Here is a 12,143-nt window from a genome sequence, read left to right as displayed (position 1 = left end):
AAGCCTGAAATGCTTGCCTAGTCCTCGTTGGAGTTAGCCACACCTGGGCTTGGAGTCTATTTCAACTCCTTCCTCCGTTTGCTCAGATCTGTCAGTATGACAGATAGAGCCTTCCACTATGTTGAGTTGGGTTACAACAAAGCCGCGACTGCTTACAATCTTCTTGACAGCACTCCGGCGGAGTAACAATGCGCTCAAGACTTTGCTCTAGCTCTTTGCAGCACCTCTCCACTCTCTAAAGGCTTATAACTTTGCCTTCACACAAACTAGAGAGATTTACACAAGAGGGAGAGAGAGAATCGATCCGAGTGATGTATACAATTGTTGGCTGCACTTGTGTTTTTGTTTGAGGCGCCTAGGGGTCCCTTTTATAGCCCCAAATGGCCTAGGAGTCGTTAGAGCTTCATTTGGAAGCTCCCAGCCTTCCCTGGTTGCGGGTGCACCGGACTGTCCGGTGGCGCACCGGACAGTGAACAGTAACGGATCTGATTGACAGTTTCCTCCTCTGGAACAGCTAGCCGTTGGTGCACCGGACAGGTTACTATTCACTGTCCTGTGCACCGGATAGGTCACTATTCACTGTCCTGTGCACCGGACACAGCTACTATTCACTGTCCTGTGCACCGGACGCTGCGACTATTCACTGTCCTGTGCACCGGACACAATTACTATTCACTGTCCTATGCACCGGACAGAGTTACTATTCACTGTCCTGTGCACCGGACAGCTACTATTCACTGTCCTGTGCACCATCCAACAGCACACTAAGTGCTTTTTCCTCCGTTCTTTCTCCGTTTGACTTCAACTTTTGGGAGGATTTTCCTGAGACTTAAACAAACACATTTAGAGTATAATCCAATTGATTTAGTCCTAGAAACTTACATCTTTCTTGTTCTTCTCCTAGCTTTTCTATTTCTCCTCCAGCAGAGCTCAGAATGGTACTTTCTCTACAGAAAGAGTTAGAGAGCAAACCAAAGCACCAAACTTGTAGTAAGAGGTGTATGCAAAATGGTTGAACACTCAAACCTTACATACTTAACCTTTTTCATCGTTTTACCCAATTTGGCTTGTTTGAGGTCGATGTTGGACTCTAAACCATCAAGTCAACTTGACTTGATCTAGATTGACATATCTGAGCCCCAACCCCCGTTCACTTCTCGAGCTTGATCTTGAGCCTTATGACTTACACCACATAATTGTAGATGTTACCTCATTGGTTGTAAGTCATGTCCTTATGTAGTGATCCTTGATGCACCATAACTCTTCTTAACTCGATCAACCTTGACTTTGCAAGTCTTCTTCTTCACCCCTGGCTTTGGGTTCCTGGTCTCCTTGACCTTCTCCCATGCACTCGGTACCTCGAACCTCTTCTTGCCTCCATCCTTGGCTTGATCGATTGTCTCTGAGTTACGCACACCGAGTCTCACTTAAGCAATGTCCATCTTACTTGTGATGTCCATTATCTATAGATAATCCAGTCTTTGGACCATCACACTTGTTCACTTGTGTTGAACCCTGTTAGCTTTGCATTAAGCACCTGTTCAACACTTAGCACACTTGTTAGTCCTTTAATTGGGTTGTCATCCAAACCACCAAAACCCAGAAGAGAGCTTTCAGAGTTCATATGATGTCTTCTTGAGGATTCGGTGTAGATACAACCGGTTGATGGCGTAGCACGCGGTGTTGACCGCCTCGGCCCAAAACCGATCCGAAGTCTTGTATTCATCAAGCATAGTCCTTGCCATGTCCAATAGAGTTCGATTCTTCCTCTCCACTACACCATTTTGTTGTGGTGTGTAGGGAGAAGAGAACTCATGCTTGATGCCCTCCTCCTCAAGGAAGCCTTCGATTTGTGAGTTCTTGAACTCCGTCCCGTTGTCGCTTCTTATTTTCTTGATCCTTAAGCCAAACTCATTTTGAGCCCGTCTCAAGAACTCCTTTAAGGTCTCTTGGGTATGAGATTTTTCCTGCAAAAAGAACACCCAAGTGAAGCGAGAATAGTCATCCACAATAACTAGATAGTACTTACTCCCGCCGATGCTTATGCAAGCAATCGGGCCGAATAGATCCATGTGTAGGAGCTCGAGTGGCCTGTCAGTCGTCATGATGTTCTTGTGTGGATGATGAACCCCAACTTGCTTTCCTGCCTGACATGCGCTACAAATCTTGTCTTTCTCAAAATGAACATTTGTTAGTCCCAAAATGTGTTCTCCCTTTAGAAGCTTGTGAAGATTCTTCATTCCAACATGTGCTAGTCGGCGATGCCAGAGCCAGCCCATGTTAGTCTTAGCAATTAAGCAAGTGTCGAGTTCAGCTCTATCAAAATCTACTAAGTATAGCTTACCCTCTAACACTCCCTTAAATGCTATTGAATCATCACTTCTTCTAAAGACAGTAACACCTATATCCGTAAAAAAAAGTTGTAACCCATTTTACATAATTGCGAAACTGAAAGCAAGTTATAATCTAAAGAATCTACAAGAAAAAACATTGGAAATGGAATGGTCAGGAGATATAGCAATTTTACCCAATCCTTTGACCAAACCTTGATTTCCATCCCCGAATGTGATAGCTCGTTGGGGATCTTGGTTTTTCTCGTAGGAGGAGAACATTTTCTTCTCCCCTGTCATATGGTTTGTGCACCCGCTATCGATGATCCAACTTGAGCCCCCGGATGCATAAACCTACAGAACAAGTTTAGTTCTTGATTTTAGGTACCCAAACGGTTTTGGGTCCTTTGACATTAGATACAAGAACTTTGGGTACCCAAACACAAGTCTTTGACCCCTTGTGTTTGCCCCCAACATACTTGGCAACTACCTTGCCGGATTTGTTAGTTAAAACATAAGATGCATCAAAAGTCTTAAATGAAATGTTAGAATCATTTGATGCAATAGGAGTTTTCTTCTTAGGCAATTTAGCACGGGTTGATTGCCTAGAGCTAGATGTCTCACCCTTATACATAAAAGCATGATTAGGGCCAGAGTGAGACTTCCTAGAGTGAATTCTCCTAATCTTGTGCTCGGGATAACCGACAGGGTACAAAATGTAACCCTCGTTATCCTGAGGCATGGGAGCCTTGCCCTTAACAAAGTTTGACAATCTTTTAGGAGGGGCATTAAGTTTGACATTGTCTCCCTTTTGGAAGCCAATGCCATCCTTGATGCCAGGGCGTCTCCCACTATAAAAGCATGCTTCTAGCAAATTTAAATTTTTCATTTTCTAAGTCATGCTCATTAATTTTGGCATTAAGTTGAGCTATGTGATCATTTTGTTTCTTAATTAAAGCTAGGTGATCATGAATAGCATCAACATTAATGTCTCTACATCTAGTACAAATGGAAACATGCTCAACGGTAGATGTAGAGGGTTTGCAAGATTTTAGTTCAACAATCTTAGCATGTAAAATGTCATTTTCATTTCTAAGATTGAAAATGGTAACATTGCAAACATCTAAGTCCTTAGCCTTAGCAATTGATTTTTCATTCTCATCTCTAAGGCTAGCAAGAGAGACATTCAATTCTTCAATCTTAGCAAGTAAACTAACATTATCATCTCTAAGATTGGAAATTGAATTATCACAAGCATTTGAATCAACCTTAGCAATTAGTTTAGCATCCTCATTTCTAAGGCTGGCAATAATATCATGGCACATGCTTAGCTCACTAGATAATTTTTCACATTTTTCTACCTCTAGAGCATAAGCATTCTTAACCTTAACATGCTTCTTATTTTCCTTAATTAGGAAGTCCTCTTGGGAGTTCAAGAGTTCATCCTTCTTATGAATAGCACTAATTAATTCATTTAATTTTTCCTTTTGTTGCATGTTTAGGTTGGCAAAAAGGGTGCGCAAATTATCCTCCTCATCACTAGAATTATCCTCATCACTAGAGGTTGCATATTTAGTGGAGGATTTGGATTTTACCTTTTTCCTTTTGTCGTCCTTTGCCATGAGGCACTTGTGGCCGACGTTGGAGAAGAGGAGTCCTTTGGCGACGGCGATGTTGGCAGCGTCCTCGTCGGAGGAGGAGTCGGTGGAGCTCTCGTCGGAGTCCCACTCGCGGCACACATGGGCATCACCGCTCCTCTTCTTGTGGTACCTCTTCTTTTCTCTCTTCTTGCCCTTCTTGTCGTTATCCCTGTCACTATCACTTGATAATGGACATTTTGCAATAAAGTGACCGGGCTTACCACACTTGTAGCAAACTTTCTTGGAGCGGGACTTGTAGTCCTTCCCCCTACTTTGCTTGAGGATTTGGCGAAAGCTCTTGATGATGAGCGCCATTTCCTTGTTGTCGAGCTTGGAGGCGTCGATGGGGAGTCTACTTGATGTAGACTCTTCCTTCTTCTCCTCCATCGCCTTGAATGCGACCAGTTGTGCTTCGGGTGTGGAGGGGCTATCTTGCTCGATGATTTTCTTGGAGCCTTTGATCATCCACTCAAAGCTCACAAATTTTCCTATTACTTCCTTGGGAGACATTAGTGTGTATCTAGGATCACCACGTATTAATTGAACTTGCGTAGGGTTAAGAAAAACGAGTGATTAAGAATAACCTTGACCATTTCATGGTCATCCCATTTGGTGCTCCCGAGGTTGCGCACTTGGTTCACCAAGGTCTTGAGCCGGTTGTACATCTCTTGTGGCTCCTCCCCTTGGCGAAGCCGGAAGCGACCGAGCTCCCCCTCGATCGTCTCCCGCTTGGTGATTTTTGTCACCTCGTCTCCTTCGTGCGCAGTCTTTAGTACGTCCCAAATCTCCTTGGCGCTCTTCAATCCTTGCACCTTGTTATACTCCTCTCGACTTAGAGAGGTGAGGAGTATAGTGGTGGCTTGGGAGTTGAAGTGCACGATTTGGGCCACTTCGTCCTCATCATAATCTTCATCCCCTACGGATGGTACCTGTACACCAAACTCAACAACATCCCATATGCTCTTGTGGAGTGAGGTTAGGTGATATCTCATCATATCACTCCACCTAGAATAATCTTCACCGTCAAACGTCGGTGGTTTGCCTAATGGGACGGAAAGTAATGGAGTATGCTTAGGAATGCGAGGATAGCGTAAGGGGATCTTACTATACTTCTTGTGCTCTTGGCGCTTAGAAGTGATGGACACGGCGTCGAATCCGGATGTAGAGGGCGAGGAAGAGTCGGTCTCGTAGTAGACCACTTTCTTCATTTTCTTCTTCTTCTCGCCACTCTTATGCGATCGAATGCGTGAAGGGGATCCATCCTTCTTCTTGTTGGCAGACTCCCTTGATGGAGCCTTTCCGTGGCTTATAGCGGACTTTTCACCGCCGATCACCATCTTCTTGGCGTGATCTCCCGACATCACTTTGAGCGGTTAAGCTCTAATGAAGCACCGGGCTAGCGTTAGAAATATGAACGAGTTCGAGAGAGAGGGCGAAAAACAAATCGTGAGCAAATAAAGAGCGAGACACAATGATTTGTTTTACCGAGGTTCGGTTCTTGCAAACCTACTCCCCGTTGAGGTGGTCACAAAGACCGGGTCTCTTTCAACCCTTTCCCTCTCTCAAACGGTCACTTAGACCGAGCGAGCTTCTCTTCTCAATCAAACGAGACACAAAGTCCCCGCAAGGACCACCACACAATTGGTGTCTCTTGCCTTGGTTACATTTGAGTTGATCACAAGAAAGAATGAGAAAACGAAGCAATCCAAGCGCAAGAGCTCAAATGAACACAAGTCACTCTCTCTAGTCACTAATTGATTGGGAATGATCTATGGACTTGGGAGAGGATTTGATCTCTTTGGTGTGTCTTGTATTGAATGCTATAGCTCTTGTAAGGTGTTGGAAGTCAGAAAACTTGGATGCAATGAATGGAGGGTGGTTGGGGGTATTTATAGCCCCAACCACCAAACTAGTCGTTTGGTGAAGGCTGCTGTCATATGGCGCACCAGACACTATCCGGTGCGCCTGCCACGTCACCAAACCGTTGGATTCCGACCGTTGGAGCTTCTGTCTTCTGGGCCACCTGACAGTTTGGTGGTGCACCGGACATGCACTGTTCACTGTCCGGTGCGCCTTCTGGCTCTGCTCTGACTCTGGCGCGCACTGTAGCGCATTTAATGCCTTCTGCAGACGACCGTTGGCGTGAAGTAGTCGTTGCTCCGCTAGCACACCAGACAGTCCGGTGAATTATAGCGGAGTGGCTTCCTAGAATTCCCGAAGGTGAGCAGTTCGAAGTTGGAGTCCCTGGTGCACCGGACACTATCCGGTGCGCCAGACCAAGGCACACTTCGGCTTACTTTAGCTCTCAATATTTGAATCCTTTTCCGGTTTTTTATTGGTTTGTTGTGAACCTTTGGCACCTGTAGAACTCATAATCTAGAGCAAACTAGTTAGTCCAATTATTTGTGTTGGGCAATTCAACCACCAAAATCAATTAGGAAAAGGTGTAAGCCTATTTCCCTTTCACAAAGAGTTCGAGTTAGGTATTGAGGCAAGTACAACAAAGAAATATAGAGGCTATTGTCGTGGAGGCGGCTGTCCTTGGAGCATAAATGCAAGAATTGAGAGGGATGGTTCGCCGACCATAATTGTATGTTTTTTGTTTATGTCAAGAACTTATCTTATTTATATTGTTGTGACCTTCGAAGTAATACAATGAGAGTGTTATTGTTGTTGCTATTTTTGTAGGTGACAGTGTTGAATGATCATCACACTTGTACTTCTAGTGGACGGAGGAGGACTAGCACACCAACAAGTGCTTGGGTTGCTTCAAAAGCTCTTCCTATTATTGTTAAGAAACCACATATTGGTGCTAAGGAATTACAAACTACACTTCAAGATACCTACAAATGCACAATTGCTTATGACACAGTTTGGTATGGAAAAGAAAAAGCCTTGAAAGTCTTGTATGGGACCTGGGAAGAGAGCTTTCAACTTTTGTACAGTTGGAAGGAGGCAGTATTGCAGAAGTCACCTGATAGTGTCATTGAAATTGATGTTCGAGTAGAAGATGGTCGATTCTACTTCACGCGCTTCTTTTGTGCTCTTGGACCATGTATCACAGGCTTCTTTTCTCCAGGTCCGCTTCTCAAGTCCCTTTGGGGCACATCTTGATATATTCAGACCGCCTTTAGAAGAAATAGGGAGAACATGAACATGCATCAAGAAATAAACATTGCCATCATCACTTATCTGATGATAGCAGACATTTTTCCAGGCCTTTGCCCTTTTTTCCACTGAAGTTCAAAGCATGGAACTTTTTTTATTAATTTCTACAGTGAAAGCATTCAGAAAAAGTTCTTGCAGAAAAAGGAGGACATGATTCAGAAAAAAATATTTTGCCAAATTCCATATTCTTGCTGTCAATTGAGTTACTCTTGCTGTCAAGCCTGCTCTTGGTGGCAACAGCTTTTCTGAATTCAACACCTGAACAGACTGCTCTTGGTGGCAACTTAGTACTACTGAACAGACTGAAGTGAACACAGTACACAAATTACTACTAAACTGAACACCTGAAAACTTAACTGAAACTCAACTGAAAACAGAACTGAACTTATATGAACCTCAACTGAACTAAAACTCAACTTAAAACCTGATAACTGAACTGAAAACGGAACTGAACACATTCTGTCAACCGAACTGAAATGAACCTGAAAAATGAACACATACTGTTTTCACTAATTGATGAACACAGACTAAACTGAACTGAAATGAACACTCAAGCTGCAGATAACCACAGCATCTTAGCAACTAAAAAGAATGATAATGAACCAAAAACACTCCATGTTAGGCATGAGTGCGTGTCATATTTGTTTCCAATAAACTATTGCCGCATAATTGAATCAATGGCTCAATGCCCATTCACATTATCATGAGAATTGACAAGTGAAAGGGAAATGTGCCTTTGGGCAATTTCTATAAGCATTTTGGTGATTAGATATCCAACACATTAATTGAGTACTTATGGGCAAAATGTGCAAATCAGAGACAAAGGTATGTTTCTAGACTTGGTGAATTGTTTTATGTACTAACATGGTTGTCTAAGTGCTAGAAACAATACCAAGACAAGAAGAATTGAATTGAAAAAAGGTTAGCTATGAGCAGCAAACATCAGCTCTGGTCTGGCACACCAGACTGTCCGGTGCGCCAGGCTAGCCGGCGGTGAACTGGCTGCTCTCGGGAAAATACAGAGGCGTACGACTATAATTCACCGGACTGTCTGGTGGTGCACCGGACTATCCGGTGGTGCACCAGACTGTCCGGTGAGCCAACGGTCGCCAGCGCCAACGGTCGGCTGTGCAATCCGCGGGCGACGCGTGACCCGCAACAATGGTCGGTTGGGCACACCGGACTGTCCGGTGTGCACCGGACAGTGTCTGGTGCGCCAACCGACCCCGAGGACCACCGGTCGGATGCGCCAGATAAGGAAGGAGATCGCACACCGGACAGCTACAGTGACTGTCCGGTGGCACCACCCGATAGAAGGCAAGTTTGGCCTTCCAAGTTAGCCTCCAACGACTCCTAGCTGCCTTGGGGCTATAAAAGGGACCCCTAGGCGCATGGAGGAGTAAATCAAGCTTACAAGAAACATTCTAAGACATCTAGACTCCGCTTTCACGCAATCGGATCATCGTTCTTGAGATTTGAGCACTATTCGAGTTGTAAACTCCTCGCGCTGTGTTTGTGTGCTCACGTTCTCACTTGTGTGCGTTGTTGTGCTGCGGATTTGAGTCTTGCGTGTGTTGCTCTCCCCAACCTTACTATGTGATTTCTTTGTGATCTCGATTGTAAGGGCGAGAGACTCCAAATTGTGGAGATTCCTCGCAAACGGGAATAATACTCTAAGAGAAAAGACTGTGGTATTCAAGTTGATCATTGGATCGCTTGAAAGGGGTTGAGTGCGCAACCCTCGTCCATTGGGACGCCACAACGTGGAAGTAGGCAAGTGTTACTTGGCCGAACCACGGGATAAAAATCGTGTGTCTCGTGTGTTGCTTATTGTGATTGCTTTGTTCTCACGAGCGCATTCCTTAGCCACTTGATTTCACTAACACTTTGATAATCAAGTTTGTGGCTATTTAGTGTTTAATTTTACAGGATCACCTATTCACCCCCCTCTAGGTGCTCTCAATTGATATCGGAGTCGTACTCTTCATCTAAGGGACTAACCGCCCGAAGAGATGGATCCTAAGGGTAAGGGTGAAAGGGAAATGTGCCCTTGGGCCATTTCTAAGAATTTTGGTGATTGAGTGCCAACACAAGTGGACTTATGTTAATCTAGGCAAACTGATGGACAAAGTGCAAATCAAGTGAAAAGGTATGTTTCTAAAACTTAGTACATTGTTTTGGAGACTAATGTATTGTGTCTAAGTGCTGGAAACAGGAGAAATCAAGTTGGAAAAGAGATGACTTTGTTCAGTCAAAGACAGCTCGGTCTGGGTGCACCGGACTGTCCGGTGGCGCACCGGACAGTGTCCGGTGCGCCAAGCTAGCGTCTGTCAAACTGCTGCTCTCGGGAAGCAATTAACGGCGTACGGCTATAAATCACCGGACTGTCCGGTGGTGCACCGGACTGTCCGGTGAGCCAACAGTCGGCCGGGCCAACGGTCGGCCGCATAATCCGCGCGCGACGCGTGGCAAGAGCCAACAGTCAGAAGGGGCACCGGACTGTCCGATGTGCACCGGACAGTGTCCGGTGCACCAATGGCTCTGAACCTCCAACGGTCGGCTTCGCCAAAGAAGGAAAGAAATCCGCACCCGACAGTGTCCGGTGGTGCACGGTGGTGCACCGGACTGTCCGGTGCGCCAGGCGACAGAAGGCAAGAATTGCCTTCTTGAAATGCTCTCAATGGCTCCTAGCTGCCTTGGGGCTATAAAAGGGACCCTTAGGCGCATGGAGGAGTACACCAAGCATTCCTTGAGCATTGTTGATCACTCACACTTCATTCTTGCGCACTTGTTCGACATTCTTAGTGATTTGAGCTCCGTTCTAGTGAGAACCTTGTGATACTCTTTTGAGCTCAAGTCTTGATCTTGTGTGTGCGTATTTGCTGTGGATTTGAGTGTGTTGCTTCCCTTCCTTACTCTAGTGCTTCATTGTGATTCTTATTGTAAGGGCGAGAGACTCCAAGTTGTGGAGATTCCTCGCAAATGGGAAAGAGTAAAGTAAAGAAAAACATCGTGGTATTCAAGTTGACCATTGGATCACTTGAGAGGAGTTGAGTGCAACTCTCGTCCGTTGGGACGCCACAACGTGGAGTAGGCAAGTTTTGTACTTGGCCGAACCACGAGATAAATCCTCGTGTCTCTTGTGCTTGTCCTTATTGTGTCTATTGTGCTTCACAAGAGCTCTCCTCTCCACTCACTTGATTTCATTGTTCTAACTCTTAATCAAGTTTGTGGTGTTAAGTTTTAAGTTTTACAGGATCACCTATTCACCCCCCCCCTCTAGGTGCTCTCAAAGGGGATGGTGGTCAACGATAAGGAGAAGGAGTCCCTCTTCAACGAGCCAAGAGATGACAAGCCCACTGACTCAGGCTCGAGTCACAAGAAGAGGGACGGGAAGAAGAAGAGGCACATCAAGAAGATCATCTACTATGACAGCGATGCCTCCTCTTCTTCACCAAGAAATGACGACGACGACGACTCCTCGTCAAAGAAAAAGACGGTTAATCAAAATTATTCTTTTGATTATTCCCGTATTCCGTACAATTCAAATACACATCTACTTTCTATTCCTCTTGGAAAACCTCCACACTTTGATGGAGAGGATTACTCATTTTGGAGCCATAAAATGCGTAGTCATCTATTTTCTCTCCATCCTAGCATTTGGGAAATTGTGGAAAATGGGATGCATTTCGATAGTACGGATAACCCTATGATAATTAATGAACAAATTCATAAAAATTCCCAAGCTATTACTGTCTTGCTAGCTTCACTTTGTAGGGATGAGTGTAACAAAGTAAGTGGCTTGGACAACGCCAAACAGATCTAGGATACCCTCAAAATATCACATGAGGGAAATGATGCCACCATGATTATCAAGATGGAACTGGTGGAGGGCGAGCTAGGAAGGTTCACGATGATCAGGGGAGAGGAGCCAACTCAGACCTACAACAGGCTCAAGACCCTGGTTAACAAGATCCGAAGCTACGGAAGCACAAGATGGACGGATCATGATGTCGTCCGACTCATGCTAAGGTCATTTACTATAATTGACCCCCATCTTGTCAATCTTATTCGCGAAAACCCTAGGTACACCAAGATGACGCCCGAGGAGATCCTTGGAAAATTCGTGAGCGGGCGCATGATGGTGAAGGAGGCTCGATATGTGGACGATGCACTAAATGGTCCACTACCCGTGTACGAGCCATAGCCCGTTGCTCTCAAAGCAACAAGCAGCAGGGAGGCGCTATCAAACGTTTCAGGACCGTGCTCAAACGACATAAGGAATACCCCAACAAGAACAAAACAAGGGGAAAGCGCTCCTGCTTCAAATGCGGTAAGACTGGTCATTTCATAGCACAATGCCCCGATAACGATAATGACCAGGGACAAGAAAAGTACGGGAAGAAGTAGAAGAAGAAAAACTACAAGAAGGCGAAGGGCGAGGCACACCTTGGAAAGGAGTGGGATTATGACTGCTCCTCATCTGACTCCGACGATGAAGGATTGGCTGCCTCGGCCTTCGACAAGTCTTCGCTCTTCCCCAACGAACGCCACACTTGCCTCATGGCTAAGGAGAAGAAGGTACGTATTCGAGATTCCCCTAAGTACTCTTCTTCTAGTGATGAGGAATCCTCCGATGATGAAGTAGATTACTCTAGTTTATTTAAAGGTTTAGATAGAGCCAAAGTAGAGAAAATTAATGAATTAATTGATGCTCTAAATGAAAAATATAGATTGCTAGAAAAGCAAGAGGACATTTTGTATGAGGAACATGACAAATTTGTTAGTGTACAAAAGTCTCTTGCTTTAGAAACTAAGAGAAATGAAATGCTATCTTCTGAGTTATCTGCTTGCCATGAATCAATCTCTAGTTTAAAGAATTTAAATGATGATTTAAACGCTAAGCTAGAGGAAGTTAGTACAATAAGTTCATGTGTAGATCATGTTAGTATTTGTAATAGATGTAAGGACTTTGATGTTGATGCGTGTGATGAACATCTTATTT

The sequence above is a fragment of the Zea mays genome, chromosome 8, assembly GCF_902167145.1.
Source record: "Zea mays cultivar B73 chromosome 8, Zm-B73-REFERENCE-NAM-5.0, whole genome shotgun sequence".
NCBI lineage: Eukaryota > Viridiplantae > Streptophyta > Magnoliopsida > Poales > Poaceae > Zea > Zea mays.
Note: the sequence above shows the minus strand (reverse complement) of the source record.